At 47.6% G+C, this 26,559-nt stretch overlaps 1 protein-coding gene across 6 annotated transcripts in view; it reads left to right on the forward strand.

Moving 5' to 3' along the window:
* Positions 1-26,559, forward strand: part of GRK3 (G protein-coupled receptor kinase 3) — a 159,316-nt gene that overhangs the window by 41,351 nt on the left and 91,406 nt on the right. The window contains exon 1 of one of the 6 annotated variants that reach the window (XM_081884600.1): positions 2,614-2,631. The exons of the other annotated variants lie outside the window; for them this stretch is intronic. The gene's annotated coding sequence lies outside the window, so the exon portion shown is untranslated. Of the gene's footprint in view, positions 1-2,613; positions 2,632-26,559 lie in introns of those variants that run through there. 6 annotated transcript variants of the gene reach the window in all.

Consider the following 26,559-nt stretch of genomic DNA (forward strand, 5'->3'; position numbering starts at 1 on the left):
GAAACACCACCAAATAAAGAGCTGTTGTGCAGCAGCAGCCGGGAGGCCTCGCGGAGGCTGCTCTTGGTCTGTCCTTGGTGACCTTGAGCTCTTCAGTGTCTTTTGTCTGATGGAATCTGCTCTGACAAAGGAGGCTGCCGCGAGAAATCTCATCAGAGCCTGGTAACCAAAATTTTGCCATCAAAATGTTAGCATGTGTATTGCCAAAATTCTGCAATTATAACAATTGTCAACTGTCTTTGAAGCTGCTCAAGATGGCATAGAAAAAAATTAATTTCTGTAGCTTTCCCAGTTAAAGAATTGAAAAGTAGTTGGCATCTTAACTTTTCCCGCCAACCTAGCAGTTCAAAAGCACGTCAAAGTGCAAGTAGATAAATAGGTACTGCTCTGGCGGGAAGGTAAACGACATTTCCGTGCGCTGCTCTGGTTCACCAGAAGCGGCTTAGTCATGCTGGCCACATGACCCGGAAGCTGTATGCCGGCTCCCTTGGCCAATAAAGCGAGATGAGCGCCGCAACCCCAGAGTCGGTCATGACTGGACCTAATGATCAGGGGTCCCTTTACCTTTACCTGGCATCTTCACTTTAAGTGCCTGGCTTAGCTTCTTCCATCTTAGGGTTGCCTTTGAAGAACTCAGCAGAGGGGGACAAAAAAAGGTGTTGGCTCTGCCCCTCATTGGTTGTGGCTCCACTTGCTGTTGACCTCCTTGTCCTCTACCCTGCCAGTACTTTTTTTTTAAAGACTTTCATTAAGACTTTTGATAATACATTGTAATAAAAGAACAAACTAAGTGAGAGAGAGAATACACAGTCCTCTTTCACGTGTAAATCTTGTCCCACACAGAGAAAGGTGATCCCTCCCAACTCTCACCTGTGAACTTCCCTTTCTTCTCTCATCCTCCCACCTGGGAGATACTCACTTCCGAGCCTCTCACACAGAGTCCTTCAATATCTAAACAGCAATCTGCATGTTAACCCCTCCTTAGATCTAAGTAGGGGACAACGCAAAATGCAAAAAGACAGAACAGAACAAGACAGAAACGGAAACTCAGCAAAAAAGAGAAATCAAGAAAAGAAAAAAGGAAGAGGAAAGGAAAGAGAGGCAAGAGATAAAGATATTAAAGGAGATAATAACAAAAATTAAAAAAGAAGAAACAAATCAGAAAAAGGACTTCCTACTATCCCTCTGTTGGCTATACTGTATAAAAGTGTTCTTCAAGCGTTCTTCAAGATAGTCAAATGTTCAATCCAGAGTAATACCCAGTTGTTCCTCCCTCTGCTAGGCAATGTACTTTCAGTCTTCAGTTCGGGCATTTCAAGTTCATTCATTTTTCTTTCAGAACAAAAAGCCCAAAAGAAGTTCTCCGGTAATTGTTATAGATAAACATCAACCATAGCGTTCCTTCAGTCCCACATCACAACTTTATCTCCAATGTTAAGAAACATTCAGTCCTTGTTCCTTATTCACTCAAAAGTTTCTTCATTGTGTTTAATAATAATTTATTATTTATACCTCTCCCACCTGCTGGGTTTCCCCAGCCACTCTGGGCAGCTGCCAACAGAATATTAAAAATAGAATCAAACAATAAAAATTTCCCGATACAGGGTTGCCTTCAAATATCTTCTAAAAGTCAGATAGCTGTTTGTTTCCTTGACATCTGATGGGAGGGTATTCCACAGGGCAGGCGCCACTACCGAGAAGGCCCTCTGCCTGGTTCCCTGTCGTCTTCTTTTGCAATCACTCATAGCCGAGTAAGATTGTTTTCCATAAACACAGTTTTAACAGTGGGTTCGTAAGTGACTGTGGAGGCCAATTCTGAATCCACACGTCCTTCCACAGTGGGGACATAGATTTCTGGGTGGGACTTGATCATGGTGAGAGTTTACCAAGCATGCCTTCCTCTTAGCACACTTCTCCCTTTCATCCTGAGTTCGAGCGTCTTCAAAGCCCATGACACCTTTGGTAAAAGCTGTTCTCCAATTGGAGCACTTGCAGGCTAGAGTTTCCCAGTTGTCAGTATTTATACTACTTTTTTTTTTTTTTAGATTTGCCTTGAGAGAGCCTTTAAACTTCTTTTGTTGACCACCAGCATTACACTTTCCACTTTTAAGTTCTGAATAGAGTAGTTGCTGAATAGTTGTCTGAATAGAGAGCCAGTGTGGTGTAGTGGTTAAGAGCGGTAGTCACGTAATCTGGGTAACCGGGTTCGCGTCTCCGCTCCTCCACATGCAGCTGCTGGGTGACCTTGGGCCAGTCATACTTCTTTGAAGTCTCTCAGCCCCACTCACCTCACAGAGTGTTTGTTGTGGGGGAGGAAGGGAAAGGAGAATGTTAGCCGCTTTGAGACTCCTTAAAGGGAGTGAAAGGCGGGATATCAAATCCAAACTCTTCTTCTTCTTCTTCTTTGGAAGACAATAATCAGGCATCTGAACAACATGACCAATATAATGAAGTTGATGTTGAAAAATCAACGTTTCGACCCTGGTGATCTTTGCTTCCAGTACACTGGCTTTAGTTCACCTGTCTTCCCAAGTGCTGTGTAAAATTTTTCGGAGACACCGTTGATGGAATCTTTTGAGGAGTTGGAGATCGCGTTTATAAATGGTCCATGTTTCACAAGTGTACAGTAAGGTTGGTAGTACAATAGCTTTGTAAACAAGCAGTTTGGTTTCCCTGTGAATGTCCCAGTGCTCAAACACTCTGCACTTCAATTGGGTGAAAGCTGCACTCGCAGAGCTCAGGCGATGCTGGATTTTGGCATCAATGTGGGCCCTTGTGGAAGGATAACTGCCCAGATAGAAGTGATTGACATTTTCCAGCATTGCACCATTGAGTTGGATTTGTGGTGCTGCAGAGGGATTGTTTTGTGCTTGTTGGTGCAGCACTTTGATTTTTTGGATATTGAGCAATAGGCCAAGCTTTTCATAAGCTTCTGCAAAGATATTTAGGATGGTTTGGAGGTCTTCCTCTGAGTGTGCACACACTATATTGTCATCAGCATACTGAAGCTCTAGGACTAAAGTTACAGTAACCTTACTGTCAGGGTTTCAGGGAGAGAAGAGCAGATGGGAGAGGAGACAGAGAGCGAGGGGGAAGAATCCCAGAGAGATGAGGAGGAGGATGACGATGACCAAAGGTCGTCCATGAGTTTGTCCAGTGAGTCAGAAGACTCCCAGAAGGGAACCCCCCTGGTCAGACCAAAGGGGGGCCAAGGGGGAAGCAGGGAGGAACAGGGGGGCGAAGGGAGAAGCCTCAGTAGGAGTAGGACACAGGAGCCAGCTTCTCAGCCAGAACGGAGTGAAGGGGGTGGAGTTACCAGGGTGTCAGAGGGAGCAGAGCGTGAAGGAGACAGGGGGAGAAGATCGGAGCAGGACGCTCAGCCGGAAGGGGTGGAGAGTAGCACCGGGAGCAGTGTAGCGGTCGAGAGAAAGGTCAGAAGCAACGTACGCGCGCCAAGTTCAAAGGTAGAGGCGCGCGGAAGTGAGGAGAGCCCTGGGGAGGAGCCCGGCCCCAAAGCGAGAAGGAGGGGGGCGGAGGCGTCAGAGGATTCAGCCTCGGGCGAGTCCCGGCGAGGGGGAACCCAGGGGGGCAGAAAGACCCTGCGGAAAAGGAAGGAGAGGAAGAGGTGGTCCAGTACAAGCCTCTTAAATTGGTGCAGAGGCGGGACAGATTCAGAGGGTACTTCAGCGATCTAACGGTACAGACGTAGAGTCACAAAGATGGAATGTAAACGCAACCATGATCTTCAATAAAAACTTTCTGTAAATAAACCGGATTGGAATTGGGTCTCTTGTGAGCTGGGACCAGACGGGTGGCTCTGACAGTAAGTACCCTCCACAGAACGCAAAAATTTTTTTTTGCAAAGCTCACCAACGGGAGCAGCCATGAGCGCGGAGGAACAGCTGCTTACGCTGAGGAAGCAGGTTACCGAACTCACAGCTGCAGTCATTGCATCGCAGAAGAAGAATGACGAACTGGACAAGACTTGCCAGGACCTGCGAACAAGGTGGGAGCAGGCAAGCAGGGCAGGGGTTCCGGGGTCCAGATCGGAGGGCGTTGCACTTGGACGGCGGGGGGGCGCCCTAGTTACGCACTTTAATGGCAACCTAGAAGACTACCCTAACTTCAGGGCAGACGTCGTGTATGCACTGCATTTGCTCCGTCATGATTTTAAAGATGAGGAGGAGAGAGTGGGGTTCATAATTTCGCATCTGCATGGGGAGGCCAGGACTTGGCTGCGCAATTTGTGGCGCGAAGATGGCCCTGCCCGCCGCGATTCTGATGAGTTTATTAAAGCGATGGATGCTTGTTTCCAGTCCTCTGTGGATGTGGATATTGCTCGCAAGCAGATGCACGGACTGCGGCAAGGCAAAGCCACTGTACGTCAATATCATTCTAAATTCTTTGCATTACTGACTGCATTGGGCTGGGAGAAGGATAGTAAACCCGCCAGAGATCTTTTCTGGGAAGGTCTTAGCCCCCCCGTCAAGGATGAGATCGCCAGGGGAGATAGACCCCAAACCCTAGAAGACCTAGTGCAACGGGCTTTGGCTATTGGAATACGACATGAGGGGCGCCCGTGGCACGAGGGGGAGGGACCCCAGGCGCGTGCACCAGCGAGAACCCCCCCTTTTGTCCCCAGGGACTTCAGCCGGACGCACCCTTCGCCCTTGGGGAGGCAAGGAGAAGAGCCGATGGAAATTGGTGGTGCTAGGGCTCAGACACCATCCAGAGCCCCTGTGTCCGGTGCAGTGAAGGCGAAGCCTCCTAGAGGGACCAGGAAATGTTACATCTGTGACAGTGCACAGCATATGGCCAAAGAGTGCCCCCAGAGGCTCCAAAAGCACACTGCAGCTCTAGCAACAGTGGCAGCGGAAGTGGTGCAAAGAGAGCAGCCTCAGGGAAACGACAGTGCCTGGCTGGAAGCGGAGCTACTGGGGCTCAGCCAGGCGGATCTGTAGAACAGTCCCCAGCATCCTTGCAACGCACAGACCCTTTACCACCCAAGCCAGCAGTGCAACTCACTGCAACCCTTCAGCTGCCAAATGGACAATCCCTGGAGGTTCCCATCACGATCGATTCGGGAAGCAATGCGGATTTTGTGGGAATACAATTTGTCAAGCAGCATAGCATAGCACTCCTGCCTGCAACGACGCCTCTGAATGTGGTCACAGTGGACGGCAGAAAATTGCTGGGAGGGCAAGTTGTGCAGCAGACGCCTCCCATGGTGATGCAAATTGGAAATCATCGAGAAGTCATTAGCTTCAATGTCACCCACCTGTCAGACACGCCCATTGTGTTGGGCATGAGTTGGCTGGAGAGGCATAGTCCCGCTGTAGCGTGGTACCAGTGGCAAATCACCTTCTGCTCATCGTATTGTGCTCAGCATTGCATCCAAACCAATCAGGAGGAGGGGGCCGAGCAGCAGCTGCAACTGGGCATGGTGCAGGCAGTGCCTCACAAGTACAAAGGATTCTTGGAGGTTTTCTGCGAGAAAGAAGCTGACCAGTTGCCGCCTCACAGGCCTTACGACTGTGCGATCGACCTGGTGCCGGGGGCGCAGCTGCCAACTGCAAAGCTGTATTCCATGTCTGAGGACGAGATGCAAGAGCTCAGGGACTTCATAGAGCATAATCTGCAGCGTGGGTTCATCCGGGAATCCAAAGCAGTGGGAGGCAGTCCTGTTTTCTTTGTGAAGAAGAAGGACACGCCCCAAAAAAGACTGGTTGTGGACTACCGGTTCATCAACAGGCTGACTAAGCCCAAGGCCTTCCCCATGCCCAGGATTGACGACCTCCTAGCGACCGTTAGGAAGGGTAAGATCTTCACCAAGTTGGATTTGCGTGGAGCGTACAATCTCATCCGCATCCGGAAGGGCGATGAGTGGAAGACTGCCATGTTCACGCCTCTAGGCACGTATGAATACAGAGTTATGCCGTTTGGTCTCCAAAATGGCAGCCACGTTTTCCAAGCATTTATGCATCACGTGTTGGCGGGACTCCTCTACAAGAAGTGTGTATGTTTTCTCGACGACATCCTGATCTTCTCGGAATCGCCGGAAGCTCACGAGAAGGATGTAAAGGAAGTCCTACAGAGGTTGAAGGAGCACAGGCTGTACGCCAAGTTGGAGAAATGCCAGTTTGATGTGACGGAGGTGGACTTCCTTGGCTACAAGCTGTCCGACGAAGGGCTGGCTATGGACAGAGTCAAGGTCCAAGCGGTGTTGGACTGGAAAAGCCCACGCAATCGGAAGGAGGTCCAGAGATTCATCGGATTTGCCAATTTTTATCGCAAATTCATCAAGGGTTTTGCCAATGAGACGGCAGCAATCACGGACACCCTCAGTTCCAAGAAGAAGAAGTTCGCTTGGACGGAACAGGCAGAGCGCTCTTTTCGGAAGCTTAAAAGCCTCTTCGCCTCCGAGGAGCAGCTACTACACGTGAATCCCGGCAGACCCATGCGGGTGGAAACCGACGCGTCAGACAGAGCGGTGGGAGCCGTCCTTCTGCAGGAGGATCCGCACGGCAATTGGAGGCCGGGCGCCTTCTACTCCCGGAAGCTCAGCAAGACGGAGCGGAACTACACCATATGGGACAGGGAGCTGTTGGCCATTCATGCAGCTTTCAAAGCGTGGCGGCACTTCCTCATAGGAGCCAAACACACAGTGCAGGTCCGCACGGATCACAAAAACTTAGAGTATTGGCGAACGGCGAAGCTGCAGACCCAAAGACACATGCGCTGGGCAGAATTCTTTGCGGATTTCGACTTCAAAATAGAATACATCCCGGGGGACTCAAATGTTATAGCAGACGCACTATCCAGGAAACCGCAATACCTGGAGGAGACGACACCAATTGCAGCAAAGCACATTTTCGCACCGCAGGCGTGGGCGTGCGCTGCCATCACAGTCGACCTGGACACAGTGCGACGCGCGTTGCAAGCGGATCAATTTGCACAGTCCAAGATGGAGGAGCTACGCAACGGGTCGCAAAGCGGCGATGAGTTCCAGTTGCGGGACGGACTCTTAACTCGCAAGGGTGCCCTTTACGTGCCTAACGACGAACTGCGCGCAAAGGTTCTGCAGCAATTGCACGACGCTCCCAGTGCGGGCCACTTCGGCAAGGAGAAGACACTAGAATTAGTGGCCAGGGACTTTTGGTGGCCCCAGATGCGGGGAGAGGTGGCGGATTACGTCGCCAGGTGTGACACCTGTCAGAGGTCCAAACCAGTACACCAGAAGCCGGCGGGATTGTTGGAACCGCTGGAAACGCCACAGCAGCCGTGGGAGAGGGTAGCACTGGACTTTGTTACTGACCTACCCAGCTCCAGGGGCAAGACGGCGGTACTGGTGGTTGTGGACTTGTTCACCAAGATGGCGCACTTCATTCCTTGTGCCAAGGTGGCGACGGCAGAACAGACCGCCAAACTCTTCATCGACCACGTGTTCAGAGTGCATGGACTACCGCAGTCCGTCCTGTCCGACAGGGGGCGCCAATTTGTTTCCAACTTCTGGCAGAAGCTTCTGGGTATCCTGCATGTCAAGATCAACCTAGCGTCGGCGAGACATCCACAGACCAACGGCCAAGCAGAGAGGGTCAACGCGATCATGCAGCAGTACCTGAGGTGTTACGCCAATCAGCGACCCGCAGCGTGGGTGGACTACCTGCCGATGGCTGAGTTTGCCTACAACAACACGAAGCACGCATCGACCGGGGTGACACCGTTCTTCGCGAACAATGGCCGTCATCCCAGAACCTTTCCGAGACTTATGGCACCGGGAGGGGAGGTGCCTCAAGAGGCCGACCAGTTCGCAGCAGAGTTGCAAGAGGTGCACGAGGAGCTGCGGAGACATTTGGAGCTGGCCAAACAGGCCTATAAGGTGCAGGCGGACAAGCACAGAAGGGAGGGAGAGGACATCCAGGTGGGGGATTGGGTATGGTTAGCGGCCCAAGCGATGCCAGCCAGATCGTTAGCCAAGAAGAAGCTAGAACACAGGCAGCTAGGACCATACCAGGTTGAGGCTAGGATCAATCCTGTAGCATTTCGCCTGGCCCTTCCAGAAGGCTCCAGAGTGCACCCGGTATTTCATAGGTCGGTGCTCACTCCCTACAAAGCCCCACACAGGTTTCAAGAGTCAGGAACAGTACCAGACCCACGCAAAGAGTCACCCAAGAGGGGGGGGGGTCGCCTAGGGCCGAACCACTCAACGAGGTCACAGAGATACTGGACTCGAGATGGGGGGAAGAGGGAGTTGAATACTTTCTCGCCAGAGAGGGCACCCCAGCCACTGCCAATAGTTGGGTGCCAGGCTACGCGTTAGACGAACCCCTTTTGAAAGATGAGTTCCATGCACTTTTCCCACATAGACCCATGCCAGCTGAGTACTTTGATGACTGGCTTTTCACGCCCACATTGTCAGATAGCACGTTCAGGGGTTTCTCTTCCCCCGAGGAAAGAACACCAGAATCAAGCCCGCCCAGGGGATCGTGTTCGGGAGTGGACACGGAAACCCCTTATTGGTGGGAGGAGCAACCAGAGGAGGAATGGCGTAAGAGGTGGATGATGGGTCCTTGGCGGGCAGCACCAGAGGAAGTAGCAATGGGTGAAGAGACTGAGACCGCGTTGGGTGAAGAACCCGGGTTCGAATACACATACACAGAACTGCCAGCAGAGGACATTGAAGTAGACGACCTGTATCCCGAATCTACCCCCGAAGAGCCGCAGCTTCCACGACCTGCACCCGACGAGCGGGAGGGGGGAAGGGGGGGCTTCGAGGGGGGGATGGATGTCAGGGTTTCAGGGAGAGAAGAGCAGATGGGAGAGGAGACAGAGAGCGAGGGGGAAGAATCCCAGAGAGATGAGGAGGAGGATGACGATGACCAAAGGTCGTCCATGAGTTTGTCCAGTGAGTCAGAAGACTCCCAGAAGGGAGCCCCCCTGGTCAGACCAAAGGGGGGCCAAGGGGGAAGCAGGGAGGAACAGGGGGGCGAAGGGAGAAGCCTCAGTAGGAGTAGGACACAGGAGCCAGCTTCTCAGCCGGAACGGAGTGAAGGGGGTGGAGTTACCAGGGTGTCAGAGGGAGCAGAGCGTGAAGGAGACAGGGGGAGAAGATCGGAGCAGGACGCTCAGCCGGAAGGGGTGGAGAGTAGCACCGGGAGCAGTGTAGCGGTCGAGAGAAAGGTCAGAAGCAACGTACGCGCGCCAAGTTCAAAGGTAGAGGCGCGCGGAAGTGAGGAGAGCCCTGGGGAGGAGCCCGGCCCCAAAGCGAGAAGGAGGGGGGCGGAGGCGTCAGAGGATTCAGCCTCGGGCGAGTCCCGGCGAGGGGGAACCCAGGGGGGCAGAAAGACCCTGCGGAAAAGGAAGGAGAGGAAGAGGTGGTCCAGTACAAGCCTCTTAAATTGGTGCAGAGGCGGGACAGATTCAGAGGGTACTTCAGCGATCTAACGGTACAGACGTAGAGTCACAAAGATGGAATGTAAACGCAACCATGATCTTCAATAAAAACTTTCTGTAAATAAACCGGATTGGAATTGGGTCTCTTGTGAGCTGGGACCAGACGGGTGGCTCTGACACTTACTCTTTGCTTTCAGCCTGCTCGATTAAAGAGCTTTCCATCTGTTCGATATATGATTTCTACACAGGAGCGGAGTTTCCCTTCAACAAAGTGTAGGATCGTAGCAATGAAAATAATGAATAGTGTTGGGGCAATAACACAACCCTGTTTAACACCTGATCCCACTACAAATGGTTCACTTTGAGAGCCATTGTTATCTGTTATTGTTGCCATCATATTATCATGGAGGAACCAAATGATGTTCTCAAATTTATCTGGGCAGCAAATTTTCAGAAGGACAGTCCACAGGGCATTATGATTTACAGTGTCGAAGGCCTTAGTTAGGTAAATAAATGCCATATACAGGGGTTGGTTTTGTTCTCTGCACTTTTCTTGAAGCTGTTGAGCAGTGAAAATCATGTCCACTGTCCTCCTAGAAGGTCCAAAAACCATTTGGGGATTCAGGGATGATCGCATTGGATATTGTTAAGAGATGGTTTGCTAAGATGCTTGCAAGAAATTTGCCAGCCGCAGCTAATAAAGAGATGCCTCAATAGTTTCTGCAATCCATTCTGTCACATTTTTTTAAGAGATTGATAATTTTGGCATCCCTAAAGTCTGCTGGGATCTCCTCTCTCTCCCAGATTTTTTCAATGAGCTTGTGAAGTTGTTGTGCAAGTTCTATTCCTCCCACTTTGAAGACTTTGGCAGGCATCCCGTCAGGTCTGCTGGCTTTAGTGTTTTTCATTTGGTTAACAGCTGTTCACAACTCACCCAGATTTGGAGATACTGCAAGCTCATCTCTAATTTGTTTTTGTGGGATTTGTGAAAGGACATCAACAGCTACAGGGGAGTTGTGGTTAAGGAGTTGCTGGTAATGTTCTTTCCAGAGCAGTGCAATACAGTGGTGCCTCGCAAGACGAAATTAATTCGTTCTGCGAGTTTTTTCGTTTAGCAAATTTTTCGTCTTGCGAAGCACGAAATCCCATAGGAATGCATTGAAATTCAATTAATGCGTTCCTATGGTCAAAAAAAGTCCTAACAAAGCCAAAATTGGTACAACAAGAGTTTATTAACTGCTCTTTAAAGTACACATACTGTAAAGTGCAGTTCAAAAATTGAAGGAACAATAAATTAAGTTTCTAAACATGACAGAAAAACATTTAAAAATCAACAAAGTGTACCATACATTTTCTAAGACTCTGGGGGACCACTCGAAGAAGGTTCCTCTTCCACTCTTTGCTTCTTGCTGAAGAACCTGTCCATGGTCTGCTGCTTCATCCGCCTTTTCAGCACCTCCCTGAAAGGCGACATGACCGTCGTATCAAAAGTGTTCGCAAGGTCATGTATCACGTGCTTGTTAGGGTGGTGCCGCTGTGCAAAAGCCTGCACATCCTTCCACTTCTGGCAAATGTCCCTCAGTTCTTTGGAGGACAGCCGTTCCTCAGTTGCTTCCTCCTCTTCCAGCGAGGCCTGCTCCTGTGCAGCCTCTGCCTGCAGTTCGACCAGCTCCTGGGTGGTCAGCTCGTGGTCATGCTCCTCCACCAGCTTGCTGACGTCCTCCTCTGTGACCTCCAGGCCCATGGTCCTCCCCAAGGAAACAATGTCCTGCACCACTGTTGACTCTGGTGCATCAGAGTCACTTGGTGCCATACAGTCCGGCCACAGGCTGCGCCAAGCGCAATTCAAATTTCTCTGGCTGATCCCGTCCCAGGCCGTGGTGATCATCATCAAGCAGGTGACAATGTCGAAGTGGTCCTTCCAGAATTCCCACAGGGTGATGGTGGTGCAGTCAGTCACCTCGAAGCATCGCCTGAAAAGCTCCTTGGTGTAGAGTTTTTTGAAATTGGCGATGACCTGCTGATCCATTGGCTGGAGCAGTGGGGTGGTGTTAGGCGGCAGGAACATGATGTTGATGAAGCTGAACTCCTCCAACAAGTCCTCCTCAAGGCCTTTAGGATGAGCAGGAGCATTGTCCATCAGAAGCAAAGCCTTCAGCGGCAGGTCGTTGTTCAGCAGGTACTGTTTGACAGCAGGGCCAAAAGCAAGATTGACCCAGTCCACAAACAGCACACATGTGACCCAAGCCTTGCTGTTGGATCGCCACATGACACTCAGCTGCTCCTTGTCGACCTTGTGTTTCTAGAAAGGAATGCTGTGATCACCAATAGTCAGCATGGATTTCTGAAAAATAAGTCATGTCAGACTAACCTGATCTCGTTTTTTGACAGAATTACAAGCCTGGTAGATGAAGGGAACGCAGTGGATGTAGCCTACCTTGATTTCAGCAAGGCATTTGACAAGGTGCCCCATGATATTCTTGTAAAGAAGCTAGTAAAATGCGGACTTGACTATGCTACCACTCAGTGGATTTGTAACTGGCTGACTGACCGAACCCAAAGGGTGCTCATCAATGGTTCCTCTTCATCCTGGAGAAGAGTGACTAGTGGGGTGCCACAGGGTTCTGTCTTGGGCCCAGTCTTATTCAACATCTTTATCAAAGACTCGGATGATGGACTCAAGGGCATCCTGATCAAATTTGCAGATGACACCAAACTGGGAGGGGTGGCTAACACCCCAGAGGACAGGATCACACTTCAAAACGACCTTGACAGATTAGAGAACTGGGCCAAAACAAACAAGATGAATTTTAACAGGGAGAAATGTAAAGTATTGCACTTGGGCCAAAAAAATGAGAGGCACAAATACAAGATGGGTAACACCTGGCTTGAGAGCAGTACATGTGAAAAGGATCTAGGAGTCTTGGTTGACCACAAACTTGACATGAGCCAACAGTGTGACACGGCAGCTAAAAAAGCCAATGCAATTCTGGGCTGCATCAATAGGAGTATAGCATCTAGATCAAGGGAAGTAATAGTGTCACTGTATTCTGCTCTGGTCAGACCTCACCTGGAGTACTGTGTCCAGTTCTGGGCACCACAGTTCAAGAAGGACACTGACAAACTGGAACGTGTCCAGAGGAGGGCAACCAAAATGGTCAAAGGCCTGGAAACGATGCCTTATGAGGAACGGCTAAGGGAGCTGGGCATGTTTAGCCTGGAGAAGAGAAGGTTCACGGGTGATATGATAGCCATGTTCAAATATATAAAAGGATGTCACATAGAGGAGGGAGAAAGGTTGTTTTCTGCTGCTCCAGAGAAGCGGACACGGAGCAATGGATCCAAACTACAAGAAAGAAGATTCCACCTAAACATTAGGAAGAACTTCCTGACAGTAAGAGCTGTTTGACAGTGGAATTTGCTGCCAAGGAGTGTTGTGGAGTCTCCTTCTTTGGAGGTCTTTAAGCAGAGGCTTGACAACCATATGTCAGGAGTGCTCTGATGGTGTTTCCTGCTTGGCAGGGGGTTGGACTTGATGGCCCTTATGGTCTCTTCCAACTCTATGATTCTATGATTCTCTGATTCTCCGAGTGGTACACCAGCAGGGACTTGATCTTCAGGTCGCCGCTTGCATTGGCACAGAAGAGCAGGGTCAGACGGTCCTTCATGGGCTTGTGGCCAGGCATCTTGGCCTCCTCCTGTGTGATGAAAGTCCTTTTGGGCATCCTCTTCCAAAACAGCCCGGTCTCGTCGCAGTTGAAGACCTGCTGTGGAACGTAGCCCTCCATCTTCACAACCTCCAGGAACTCCGCTGCAAAGTCTTCAGCCGCAGGAACATCAGAACTGGCAGCCTCTCCATGCCTGACCATGCTGTGGATTCCAGATCTTGTCTTGAACCGGTCAAACCAACCTCTGCTTGCCTTGAAGACTTCTGGCTCGCCTGAGGTTCCTAGCTGTTCCCGGACGAGGTCTGCGTGCAAGGCCTTGGCCTTCTCGCAAATGACGGCCTCAGTCACTGTGTCCACTGCACGCTGCTTCTCTTCTAGCCAGATGAGCAGCAACTTCTCGACCTGCTCCAGAACAGCTGGGCGGTTCTTTATGATCCTGGTGACTCCCTAGCTGCATCCGTCGCAAGGATCTTCTCCCTCATCTTCAGGATGGTCCCGATGGTCGATGAATTCCTGCCGTACTCCCTGGCGAGGTCTGTCACATGCATTCCACCGTCGTGCTTCCGGATGATCTCCTCCTTCATTTCCAGCATCACCTCCTCCTTCTTCCTCTCGCCACATGGAGGGGCCAACATGGCGCCGAGGTAAGACACGCTTACCGGTGCTCTTCGGACTTCTTTTAATCTTCTTTTAATCTTTTATATTTTATCTTAACTGACCCAGTCAGTTTTTGAAGTATTTTATAATTGCTGCAGCCGCATGCTATGGAAACTCTCTGAGAGATTTGGCCCTGCTCCAGACTGCTGCAGGCTGCTCTTTGTTTCTCTCTTATCAGCGGGCCGGCCTTAGCTGCTAAAAGAGTTGAGATTCGCCATTATCTTAATTGTGTGTCAAGTGCTATGTTATTTTAAGAATGGTATAATCCCTGGCCTGAGGAAAGTATGGGTCAGAAAAAATGCTTGAGAGACTTTGACGAGCCCCTATCATCCCCTAAACCAAAACTATCAAGGTTGGTGCCACACCGGAATAGAGGAGGGAGTGACCACGCCGAGCAGTGCTTTGCAATGGAAACCCAAAATCGCTTCCTACCTCTAATTGATTTAGAAGCTACTCCAATTTCGATGACTCAAAATGTTTCAAAAGTAAAGCCTGTAAAGGAGAATACGAAAGAAAAACTCTCAGCACAGGAAGATGGTTTGGCATCTGACATGGGGGAGTTCCCCGGTTGTGAGCAGTTACACTTAGTAATTAAGACCCTTCACTGTATTTTTAAAAGGCTGGACGAGGTATCTTCACAATTATCCAATATCCTGCTGAAAATCGAAAAACTTGAATCAACAACACAATCCTCAGTTTGTGAGGTCAAAAACTTACTGCCTCACCCCAATTCAGATAAAATAAAGGAGACAAAAATTGAATATATCTTAAATTCCCAATTGAACAATCAGATATTAACTCTGCAACCCAAGAAAAGTTGCCTTTCTGTCAGGTCAGAAATAGGAAGATGGTCAACGCTAGAAGGGGCTAAAGACTGTTTAAGCAAACTTTTAAAAATTAAGAAACATCAGATTGACCTATATGCTGTGATGCCCCTTCCCCGGCAGACCAACTTTTTGAAGGTGATACTTGCGTTCCACTCTGAAAAGATACCATCTATTATTGTTAGGAGAAAAACGCTTTTGTCCATGGCCGACATCGTAGCAACGAGGGTTTTTACAGACACCAAGATCAAACCCCTTCTAAATAGGTGCCCTGGCGGTGAGGACGTTAGGACAAGAGACTCCGCCTTACTTCAAAATACTGTCAGGCCCTACCGCGATGACTCTGCAGCGTGCCATCCTCGACCAATCTCGATACCCTCTCAAACAGCCATATATGAGGACGATAATCTGCAGACTGCCCTTGACGAAAGGGAACTTATTGATTCGTTCAGAGCCCTCCCTCCGAAAGAACAGTCGGTGATGATGCAAAGATTTGACACGCTTAAATCTCAGCTTTTGCAAGTCCAACATAGAGGGGAAGATACTAACGATGTCTCAAATAATCCCACTTGGGCTCACTGGACAGAAGTGGTTGACCTCCTTCAGCTCAGCCCCACTCTGAAAACAAAAACCACCCGACAAGACTCAAATCTTCAAGTTGTTTCTGCCCCGTGCGCTATATCACGAGATGACCAGGCTCTGCCATCCTCACTGAACCTTCATCTATATTCATCGACCAAAATACCTAAGCACGAAATTCTGATTTCCCTGCTTGACTCAAATCCCTCTTTAACTCACTCATCTATGCCAGAGCTAGAATCTTCTCCAGTTTCGACCAGAGAAGTAGTCCACAAGTGATGCCCCTGAGAGAGCCTTCCGCAATTCCCGCCCCCGTGATGCCCCCTCAATTACCTTCCTCAAAGGAAACTGCGAATGTTACACCTCGGGACCCGCCGTCGGAAACGATTGAAGACCCGATGGGATGCATCAATAAAATCATCCGAATGTCGGATGATAAATCTGTGAGAGGGTTTCCTCCGACGGACTCAATTTCTCCCTCCCTGGGTATTTCTCTGTCAAGTTGTACCAAGAATTTCAAAATGAAGAGACTTCCTGTACAGGGATCTACTTTCAGTGGATCATCCACGGTGTGCCAACAGTCGAACCAAATTGTTAAAAACTTTAATTTGGAGGGCTCCTCACAGTTACCATCTTCCCAAAGTAAAATAACTGACTTTTTTGTTACATCTTCTGTCTCTAACAGAGAGTCTGCCCCCCTCCGTTTTGACTGTTAAAAGAACAACACAGAAGTCCCCAGCTAGCAGTCCTAAGTTGGAACATTGCTGGCTGGAAAAGGAAAAGATTAGATCCCGAATTTCTGTCCTATATAAACTCTTTTCAGATAATCCTTTTGCAAGAAACATGGGAAGAAGATAAAATAGATATAAATGGCTTTGAACTGATATCACTTCCAGCTATCCCCTCCCAGAAAGGTGGCCGGTCCAGAGGCGGTCTTGCAATCGCCATATCGCTTAAAATGAGAGCTAAACTCTCGCTAGTTCAGACTTTTCCTCCTTTTGCTTTTACTGGTCTGATTTCAAGTGAAAAATTCTCACTATTAATCACCAATGTTTATCTTCCTCCAGGTGGTCTTATATCAGACCTCCATTATAGATGGGATTCTCTGGAAGATCATTTATTGGCATGCTATGTTATGTACCCTAATATTCCATCGATAATGGGTGGTGACTTTAATGCACGTACAGCCGCCAACTGGAATGGGATAATTAAGGCCAAGTTGGGGTATCTCCCCCCTACCCAAAATCTGACTTAATCTCTTTTACATCAAGAAGATCTAAGGACATCAGAGTGAATGAGGCGGGAGTCCTTCTTTATCAATTGGCCATTCGTATGAATTTGAACATTTTAAATGGCAACTGCCCCCCGGACGTGCCAGGTGAATTCACTCACTTGGGCACATCATCAAATAGTGTCCTAGACTATCTTCTAGTTTCAGAAGACCTATTTTCAAACTTCTTTTATTTCAAAGTAGAAAATGTACATTCCAGTGACCACCTACCTCTAGCAGCCAAGCTAACGCTTGACTGGCTCCCGGTTAGCGGTACACACCAAATTCATGTAGGTTTAAATGCCACAGCTCAAGTAAGTGGCTTTAAATGGTCTATGAAACAGGCCCCAAAATATGCAGAATTCTTCCAGAGGAATATCTCCGAATCCCTTATTGTTTCATTGGCGGAGTTGTCTGAACCAAATAGGATACTGGAGTGGTTCTCCCACTTCTCTGCAGATTTAACTAGCTCCTTTATGATGACGGCTCATCTGGTTAACCGAGATCAACCCAGGTTCGGTGCACCTTGGTTTGATGCCAAATGTAAGCAAGCTAGACTCTCTCTCTGTTGTATCTACAACAGATATAAATCTTCTGGAGCTGAAACTCTCCCCCCAGAGTACTTGCAGGCCAAAATTGCTTACAAACAGGCACAGAAGTCAGCCAAGCACGAGTGGCAGCTAAGACGTTGGCAAGCGCTGATTGCTGCCTCTAAGCCTCGCAGCTCTCGCGGTTTTTGGAATTTAATCAACAAAAGATCGAGGAAATACCCATTGACGGTTATCCCAGCCCCGACATGGGAACAATTTCTAAGAAAATATTTCTCCCAGACAGATATCTCTAACATTCAATCTGATACTCTTTCAAGTCACTTGCCCATATGGCCAGATACTGACCCGGAGGAAATAGTAGATTTAATTGCTAAACTGAAAACTGATAAAGCCCCAGGGCCCGATCTGATCCCGGCGGAAGCTTTTAAACAACACCCAACATGGTGGGCTAAAATTCTTGCAAAAATCTTTGATGCAATCAATGCCACGGGCCAGATACCTAGATCATGGAAGGAGTCCATCATAATTCCTATATATAAAAAAGGACCACCAGAGGACCCAGGAAACTATCGTAACATCAGTTTATTATCAATCATCGGGAAAAGCTATACTCGCTTCCTGCTAACCAGACTAACCCAATGGGCCGAAGATTCCAATCTGATAGGCCATGAACAGGTCGGGTTTAGACCAAATTGCGCTTCTATTGACCATGCTATAATTCTGTATCATTTAGCGCGGAAGTATTCTTCCCCTACTCATGGTCTTCTATGTGCCGCTTTTATAGACCTGAAGGCGGCTTTTGACAGTATCTTTAGAGAGCTGTTATGGGAAAAACTGGCAAAGTGGGGCATAGATAAAAGGCTGTTGTGGCTTATGATTAAATTACATGAAGGGACCGCCACTAGGGTGAGGTTAACACCTGAGGGCGATCTCACAAACTCTGTACCAATAAATAAGGGGGTACGACAAGGGTGCATCCTTGCCCCCTATCTTTTTAACCTCTATATTAGTGACATGAGAACGCCCCTAGCTGAGGCCCAAACCTCCATTCATGCACCCAGGCTTGCAGACTATCGCTGCCCCTTATTATTGTACGCAGACGATGCGGTGATCCTCTCTTATTCTCGAATCGGTTTGAGGAGGGCCCTTAAGATTTTTGCGTTATACTGTCAAACAAATTTACTTACTATTAACCATTCCAAATCTAAAGTCCTAATTTTTTCCAGGAGTCGTAAACTGTATAGATGGGAACTCGAGGGAAGCCAATCGAACAAGTTTACAAATTTCAATATCTAGGAATTTACTTCCAGTATAATATGGGATGGAAAGCGCATATCACATATTTACAAAATAAGGTTAAAGCCCTTATCTATGCTCTATTACGCTTCTTCTTTACTGAGGGGGCTATGCATGTTCCATCCGCCTTAAAAGTTTATAGTGCGAAAGTGGTTGCAACTATGGCCTATGCGGTCCCTTTATGGGGCGCCTTTGTAAACCTCTTGCCTCTGGTGACATTGCAAAATCTTTTTCTAAGACGCCTTTTGAAACTACCCTCCTGTGTAAGCAACTCTGCCATTCGCTTAGAACTTAAGACCCCCTCCCTAGAGATTCTGATGTGGAGACATGCCTTTAATTATTGGCTATCCCTTTGGCATAAATTGCCAAACTACCATCTTATTCAGTGCCTTTGGAGAGACGAATTCACCAGCCCATGGGCAACAAAAATCCATTCCAAACTGTTGTCTTATGGAATCTCTCCTTCCGATATACTTAATTTAGATCTAATTACAGCTAAAAAGGTCATCAAACAAAGATTGGAGGAGGTAGATTTGCAACAAAATCTTACTACAGGTAGAGGTACATGTTCCCCGATAAATCAGGGCATTACATCTATGTCCCAGATACCTCGATATCTGTCTACTTTATCGGCTGCGTCGCATAGATTTGCATTTGTTAGAGCCAGATTTAATGTGTTCCCCTCAAATGTTCTGAGCAATAGATTTTCTAAGGGTAAAACCTCTGTTTTATGCGCATGTGACAACAAATCAATAGAATCCCTCTATCATATCTTGTTTAATTGCCCCTTATACATTGTTCCCCGATCAAGGATTCTGAGTTCAATCATTCTGGAAATTGCTGCTAAACCACCTGAATTACATCTAGCTTATCTACTCCAGGACACTGACTCTTGTAGAACATTACAGGTTGCTAGATTCCTGATTTCAGTTCTTTCATACAAAAGACTTCATGGAATGCTGCATGACTATTAAAAATCCAGTAAACTCTATGCACCACCTTTATCTTCAAGGCCATAACACGGTACTTCTAGAGATTGTAAGTAATGTGAAGGAGATTATGCGTTGAAATATTTTAGTTGATATTTTAGATTGTAAAATGCTATTTTATCTATTGATTTGTTTTACCTTGTGGGCTTATAGCCGAATAAAGTATTATCTATCTATCTATCTATCTATCTATCTATCTATCTATCTATCTACCTTCTTCCTCTCGCCGGCCTCTGCAGCAGCAGTCTTCTTGGGTCCCATGGCAGCATAGCTCTTTCGTAAACTCAGAAAAAGGAAAAAAAAATCAGTGCTTCACTTCCAAAAAATTCAAAAGCACGCAGCCACCCACCACACAGAAAATCAAACCCAGAACCAAGTCCTAGAATTCCAAACACCCCAACCCAAAATCCAAAAACCCCCCAAAAAGTTTTAAAAGTTTAACTTACGAAATGGCTGCAAATCACCAAAGTCTTCAAAATCCTCAAATTGCTGCAAAAGAAGTTTTGGAAAAGCTTTAAAAATCACCAAAGTCTTCAAAAACCTCAACTGTTCCCCCAGCCACCCACCCACCACACAGAAATTGCAAACCCCTCCCCAACTGTTGCAAATCCCTCCACAACTGTTCCCCCAGCCCCTCCCCAACTGTTGCAAACCCCTCCCCAACTGTTCCCCCAGCCACCCACCGCACAGAAATTCAAATCCAGAATTTTTTTTTAAAAAAACAACATTGCCCAATGGTCACAGAAAATCATAAAAATGCAGAAAAACCCACACAAGCTCCCAGATTCTTTCAACCCCCTCCCCAACTGTTCCCCCAGCCACCCACCGCATAGAAATTCAAATCCTGATTTTTTTTTTAAAAAAAACCAACATTGCCCAATGGTCACAGAAAATCATAAAAATGCAAGAAACCCCACACAAGCTCCCAGATTCTTTCAAACCCCTCCTCAACTGTTCCCCCAGCCAGCCACCACACAGAAATTCAAACCCATAATTTTTTTTTAAAAAAAACCACACAGCCCAATGGTCACAGAAAATCATAAAAATTCAAAAAAAACACACAAAAAACCACAAGCTCCCAGATTCTTGCAAACCCTTCCCCAACTGTTCCCCCAGCCAGCCACCACACAGAAATTCAAATCCAGAATTTTTTTAAAAAAACATCAACATGGCCACACCAAGTCCTTGAATTCCAAACACCCCAACCCAAAATCCAAAAAACCCAAAAAAAGTTTTAAAAATTTAACTTACCAAATGGATGCAAAAGAAGTTTTGGAAAAGCTTCAAAAATCAGCAAAGTCCTCAAAAACCTCAAAAAAGGCTACCACACCGCGTGCTATGTGTTGCTCCTTGAAGTCAAGTCGCAACTGCACCTCTTCAAGCAATGCACCCTGGGTATTAACGGTTTTATGAAAAAGGAAACAAACTTGCAAGAGGTTTTTGTCTTGCGAAGCAAGCCCATAGGGAAATTCGTCTTGCGAAGCACCTCAAAAAAACGAAAAACTCTTTCATCTAGCGAGTTTTTTGTCTTACGAGGCATTCGTCTTGCGGGGCACCACTGTAGATTCTTTATCTTTTAGAAGTGTGGCACCATCTGTTGATTGTAGGGGGCATATGCCATGATTTACTGGCCCATAGATGGACTTTGTAGCCACAAAGAAACTCTGTGCATCATGAGTGTCAAATAAGTGCTGGATCTCTTGACCTTTTTTATAAAAAAACCCGCAGGTGTTCTTTAGTTCTCTTGTTCTTCTTTGAACCTCAGCCTTAGCGTTGGCATAGGTTTTTTTCTTAGGGGGGCACACTTTCTATCTCTTTGCCAGACCTGAAAGGCCTTCCTTTTCTTGTCAATACAGTGGTACCTCAGGTTAAGTACTTAATTCGTTCCGGAGGTCCGTACTTAACCTGAAACTGTTCTTAACCTGAAGCACCACTTTAGCTAATGGGGCCTCTTGCTGCTGCCGCGCCGCCAGAGCACGTTTTCTGTTCTCATCCTGAAGCAGAGTTCTTAACCTGAGGTAATATTTCTGGGTTAGCGGAGTCTGTAACCTGAGGCGTATGTAACCTGAGGTACCACTGTAATGAATTAGGGTTGAGGTTCTGGTGTTTCTTGGTTTGGTATCCAATCGTTTGTTCACAGGCTGCAGTAATGGATGTTTTTAACTTGGTCCAGTGTTCCTCGATGTTATCAGGGAACTCCGAAAGCAGATGGTCCTTAAGAGTCGTTTGGAAGCAATCCTGCTTAATAGGATCTTGAAGGGCTTGAGTGTTCATTTTGCACCATGGTTTCCTTGAAGCCTGCATTGAGGTAAAATCTTGATGGCCAACATGGAACGTATTAATCAGTGATCTGTCCAGCAGTTGTTGGCACTCGTCATAGTACTGGTAAGGAGCACATCATGACCATCTTCAGCTAGGACGATTACATAATCTTTAAGCAGAGGCTTGACAACCATATGTCAGGAGTGCTCTGATGGTGTTTCCTGCTTGGCAGGGGGTTGGACTCGATGGCCCTTGTGGTTTCTTCCAACTCTATGATTCTATGAAGAGGCGCCAGTGGTTTGATCAAGGGTGCCTCTAAGATGTTTTAAATTTATTTCTTTGTCAAAAGAGTGTGTTGGTAATTACAAAATTGTGCACTGCACATATCGTCAAAAGTAAGATTCCATTCTGGTTGCTGTTGCCAATTCCTTCTTTCCTAATAGTCCCAGGGCACAGATAGAAATCTTGCCCAACTCCTGCATTAAATTCACCCAGGATTCCTCCTTAGGTGTCTCTGATAGGATGATATCCAGCCAAGAGTAAAAAAAAATCTTTAATGTCTTCATCAGCATCCAGTGTTGGTGCGTAAGTCGTTCATTAATGTCGGTAGGGATTTCTGACAAGAGCTTCACAAGATGGTTTTTAATAGCAAAGCCTACCCCATGTATTTGACGTTCTTGTTCAGGTAGACCTTTCTAGAAGACTCTTCATGACCCCATGGACCGGAGCACGCCAGGCACTCCTGTCTTCCACTGCCTCCTGCAGTTTTGTCAAACTCATGTTAGTAGCTTCGAGAACACTTGTCCAACCATCTTGTCCTCTGTCATCCCCTTCTCCTTGTACACTCCATCTTTCCCAACATCAGGGTCTTTTCCAGGGAGTCTTCTCTTCTCATGAGGTGGCCAAAGTATTGGAGCCTCAGCTTCAGGATCTGTCCTTCCAGTGAGCACGCAGGGCTGATTTCCTGAATGGATAGGTTTGATCTTCTTACAGTCTGTGAGACTCTCAAGAGTCTCCTCCAGCACCATAATTCAAAAGCATCAATTCTTTGACAATTAGCCTTCTTTATGGTTCAGCTCTCACTTCCATACATCACTACTGGGAAAACAATAGCTTTAACTATGCAGACCTTTGTCGGCAAGGTGATGTCATTGCAGTCTGTAGTCTCCAGCTACTTTATTCGACTGTACACACAAACACACATGTCTGCTCTCCCTGAGCAGTCCAGCATCAGAGTCTGCGACTCAACACTGCTTCAATCCAGAAGCGGAAGAACTCACTGAAACTCCACCCCGGTTACACTCAGGACTGTCTGAGAACTGGCTCAGACTTCCTTTCTCACGCTGAGTAACATCACATTATGTAAACAATGTAGCTGCTTCTCCGCAGTTTGTGGGAACTGAAATCCCAACACCATGACACTCCCCAGAAGTCCCACCGTACTCTGCCAATCCTAATGGGTGCCAGTCACCACTGTTATAAGGACAAACATAAAAAGAAAATTGATAAGAAATTGCTGCCTAAACGAGGAGGAGACAGTTATCAATGCCTCAGACTGGTGCTTCCTGAGGTCTAGTTTATATCTTTTTAAAACATGCACCAGTTGCCCCTGATGCTCTTCTGCACAACTGAAAATGAACAGGAGGGCTCTTGCATAGGTTGATTTCAGTGGTGACTATGCAGCAGAACTTCCTGGGGGATTATTGTGCACCCATTGGGTCAGATCGCTAGATCATTCTTCACCCCTCTCTGCTGTATTTTGATGCCAGCCAAAATCAGCCTGCTCTCCTTGCCTCCTTGGGGGTGGGAGGAGTCCCTTGTTAAATAAAATAGGAAGTGGGAAAATTTGAAGTCAGTGCATTTATCTAAAACCCTATTTTTATCTGTAATTAAGCTTCTGTTTATTATGTCCCAGTGCATTCTGCTTCCTCTGAGGCCCCCAGCTCTGGGATGAGAATGCAGTTCTATCTTGAGTCAATGAACCACCTTTAACTTGTTGCTCTTCTCCACTTCCTGTTTGCCACAGGATGAGCCGGATGGCACGGGGCTTCTGGTTTTGAAGCGTTGTTTTCTTTTGCCTGTCCTCATTTTAAAAAAGTCTTATTTGAACTCCTTGACCCATATTGAGTTTCTAAGCAGTTTAAAATTAGGCAGCAGGAATGATATTTGCCATGTTGAAAGCATCAAGCGATGCAAATGGTATTCCTTGATCAAGGGCTCCTAAGAGGGGAATGCTGATAAGCCAGTGAGATGGGTTAGTCCAGGGGTCAGCAAGGCTTACCTTGCCTGAGCTGGTTCACTGCCGTGGAGCCCTCTCTGTGGGCTGGACCGCGGGCACGCGTGAGTGCGCATGCCTGCTATTACCGGCGTCTGCGCAGACTTGATTTCCGGCACTGCGGAAGCGAGCCCCTGCGCCATGCTGCACCAGTTTAGCGCAGCACATGGGGGCTCGCCAAGCAGGCGGCTCAGTTCAGGGACGGCTCATAGGCTGGTAAAACAACCCTTGTGGGCTGCTTGTGGCCCATGGGTCTTTGGTTGCCGACCCCCAGGTTAGTCTCTGTGTCTTGTTAGCTGGTTTGCTTATCTGTGGTCTCAAAGCTTTGGAAAGGATGGCCCAGAGCAAATGTCTTGGCACAGAATAATTTTCTCCCTTTGCGATGTGTTGCCATTTCTCCCTCTCCTCCAGTTTCTGGAGATCAGTTAGAGGGTATGTGTGTGTTTCAGAGGGGTCCCATTCACCACAGCTTCAGCCCCTCTTGCAGTAGGTCAGTAATTGTGGTAATCAGGGGCTGCCCCAGTTCACTGGCCAAATAAATACCCAATTAGTTCAGCATTGTTTGCCTCGAGCTGCTGCATGCTGCTCCAGCAGGATCTTCTGCATCCCTAAGTAGAGCCTGCTTTACTTTTCTCTCTTCCCTCCCTGCCTGATCTTCCAGCAGGAATTTTTATCATTAAAGCAAACGGGCCCAAGAAAATGTGCAAGTTCGCAAGAATTACAGTTGAAACTCTGCTGTTAAATAAAGGAAGCATATGTGAAAATAAAACTGTGTTTAATAGTAAAATGGCTGGGTTAGCCCAGCCACTCTGGGCGGCTTACAATAGAATGTTGAAAATATGATAAAACATCAAGCATTAAAAACTTCTCAAAACAGGTCTGCCTTCGAATATCTTCTAAAAGTCAGATAGTTGTTTATTTCCTTGACATCTGATGGGAGAATGTTCCATAGGGCAGGTGCCACTACCGAAAAGGCCCTTTGCCTGTTTCCCTGTAGCCTCACTTCTCGCAGTGAAGGAACCACCAGAAGACCCTCAGAGCTGGACCTCAGTGTCCAGGCAGAACGATGGGGGTGGAAATGTTCCTTCAGGTATACTGGGTCAAGGCCATTTAAGGCTTTAAAGGTCAGCACCAGCACTTTGAATTGTGCTCGGAATTGATCCCATGCAACTTGACTACACAGGACTCTAGCACTCTCCTGCCCCAGCCCTGTTCCCATGGTAAAGTCTACCTCTTTCCGAATCTGAGCAACTTTATCTGCAAAAAACTTTGCAAAATCATTGCAGGAGATTTTGGGGTCCTTTCCAGACCCTGATGGCAAAGGAGAGTCCATTACATTGTGAACCACCTGAAAGAGTCTCTTGCTGCTGTTTTCTGCAAATGCAGTAGGGGCAGTGAAGAAAGTCCTCTTCGCCATCACTGTCACCACTTTGTAGGCTCAACATTGAGCTCTAACCCATGTCTGGTCTGATTCAGAATGAGTTTTCCTCCACCGGCGCTCTAGCCATCTCAGTGATTCTTTCATCATTCTCAGCTTTGGGGGAAACTATGGGATTGGCTGGGCTCTATGCAACTGGAGAAGGTGCTTCGGAACCAGACAGTTGATAGCCCTGGTTAACTCCGCATTCCAGTGGGCCACCAGGGAATCAGCTGAAAGGCCATCAATTTGGGATAAAACATCCCCTACCACTCTCTGGAAACCATTTGGATCCAATGGTCCAAGTGGTGGGGGCGGATTATCCAAGTTGATCCCACCTCCCTCAGAGGGGAAGGGTCGCGGAGAAGTCCAGTTGCACCTGTTAAGGGCTTTATATACTAATAGTAACACCTTGAACATGACCTGATGGCAAATTGGTAACCAGTGAAAATCTCTGATCAGAGGGTCTGAGGGGCTTACGCCTGTCAGCAACCGTGCTGCAACATTCTGCACTAATGGCAGCTTCTGGATCCAGCACCTGTAAAGTCCCACATTTTGTTGCATTGCAGTACAGTGGTACCTCGGGTTAAGAACTTAATTTGTGCTTAAGGTCCGTTCTTAACCTGAAACTGTTCTTAACCTGAGGTACCACTTTAGCTAATGGGGCTTACCACTGCTGCCGTGCTGCTGGTACGCGATTTCTGTTCTCATCCTGAAGCAAAGTTCTTAACCCGAGGTACTATTTCTGGATTAGTGGAGTCTGTAACCTGAAGCGTCCTGTAACCCGAGGTACCACTGTAATCCAGTCTTGAAGTACCCATTGTTGAAATAATAAAATATCTGGGCTCCTGCAAGTGCCTGTGAGCAGCAGAGAAATATATGGAAGCTATTTGGAACAGATACATGAAGGGGAAAAACAGAGGCTTTGTGGACCTGGCACAGTTCATGTCAGGCGCCAAGGGCAGCTAACATGGTGCCCTGACAACAGTCCCAGCCAGCACTGCAGTGAAAGGCATTAAATGAGCCCAATGGTGAGAGGTGGAGTCCAGTGACACCTGGAGGTTGGCTGACCGTGGCCATTGGTGGAGGAACAGTGCCTCGTGCCTTTCTCAACCAAGTTTTCGGCTAACAGCTTGGAGGAGTGGATACTACAGACTTCAATTGACTTTTGTAGCTTGAAAACATCTTAAGAGCTCTGCTTCAGTACCCTAATGTGGATCTACGTAGCCCAGCCTCCTGCTTGCCGCAGTGGCCAACCAGATGGCCTTAGGAAGCCTAGAAGGGACAACCCACAAGGCACTTGGAGACAGTTTACATTTAATGTGGAGTTTCTGGTCCTATCACTGCTAATAGACATATACCAAGAGAGTCACGCTGG

The sequence above is a fragment of the Podarcis melisellensis genome, assembly GCF_964234715.1.
Source record: "Podarcis melisellensis genome assembly, chromosome: 13".
NCBI classification, from domain to species: Eukaryota; Metazoa; Chordata; class Lepidosauria; order Squamata; family Lacertidae; genus Podarcis; species Podarcis melisellensis.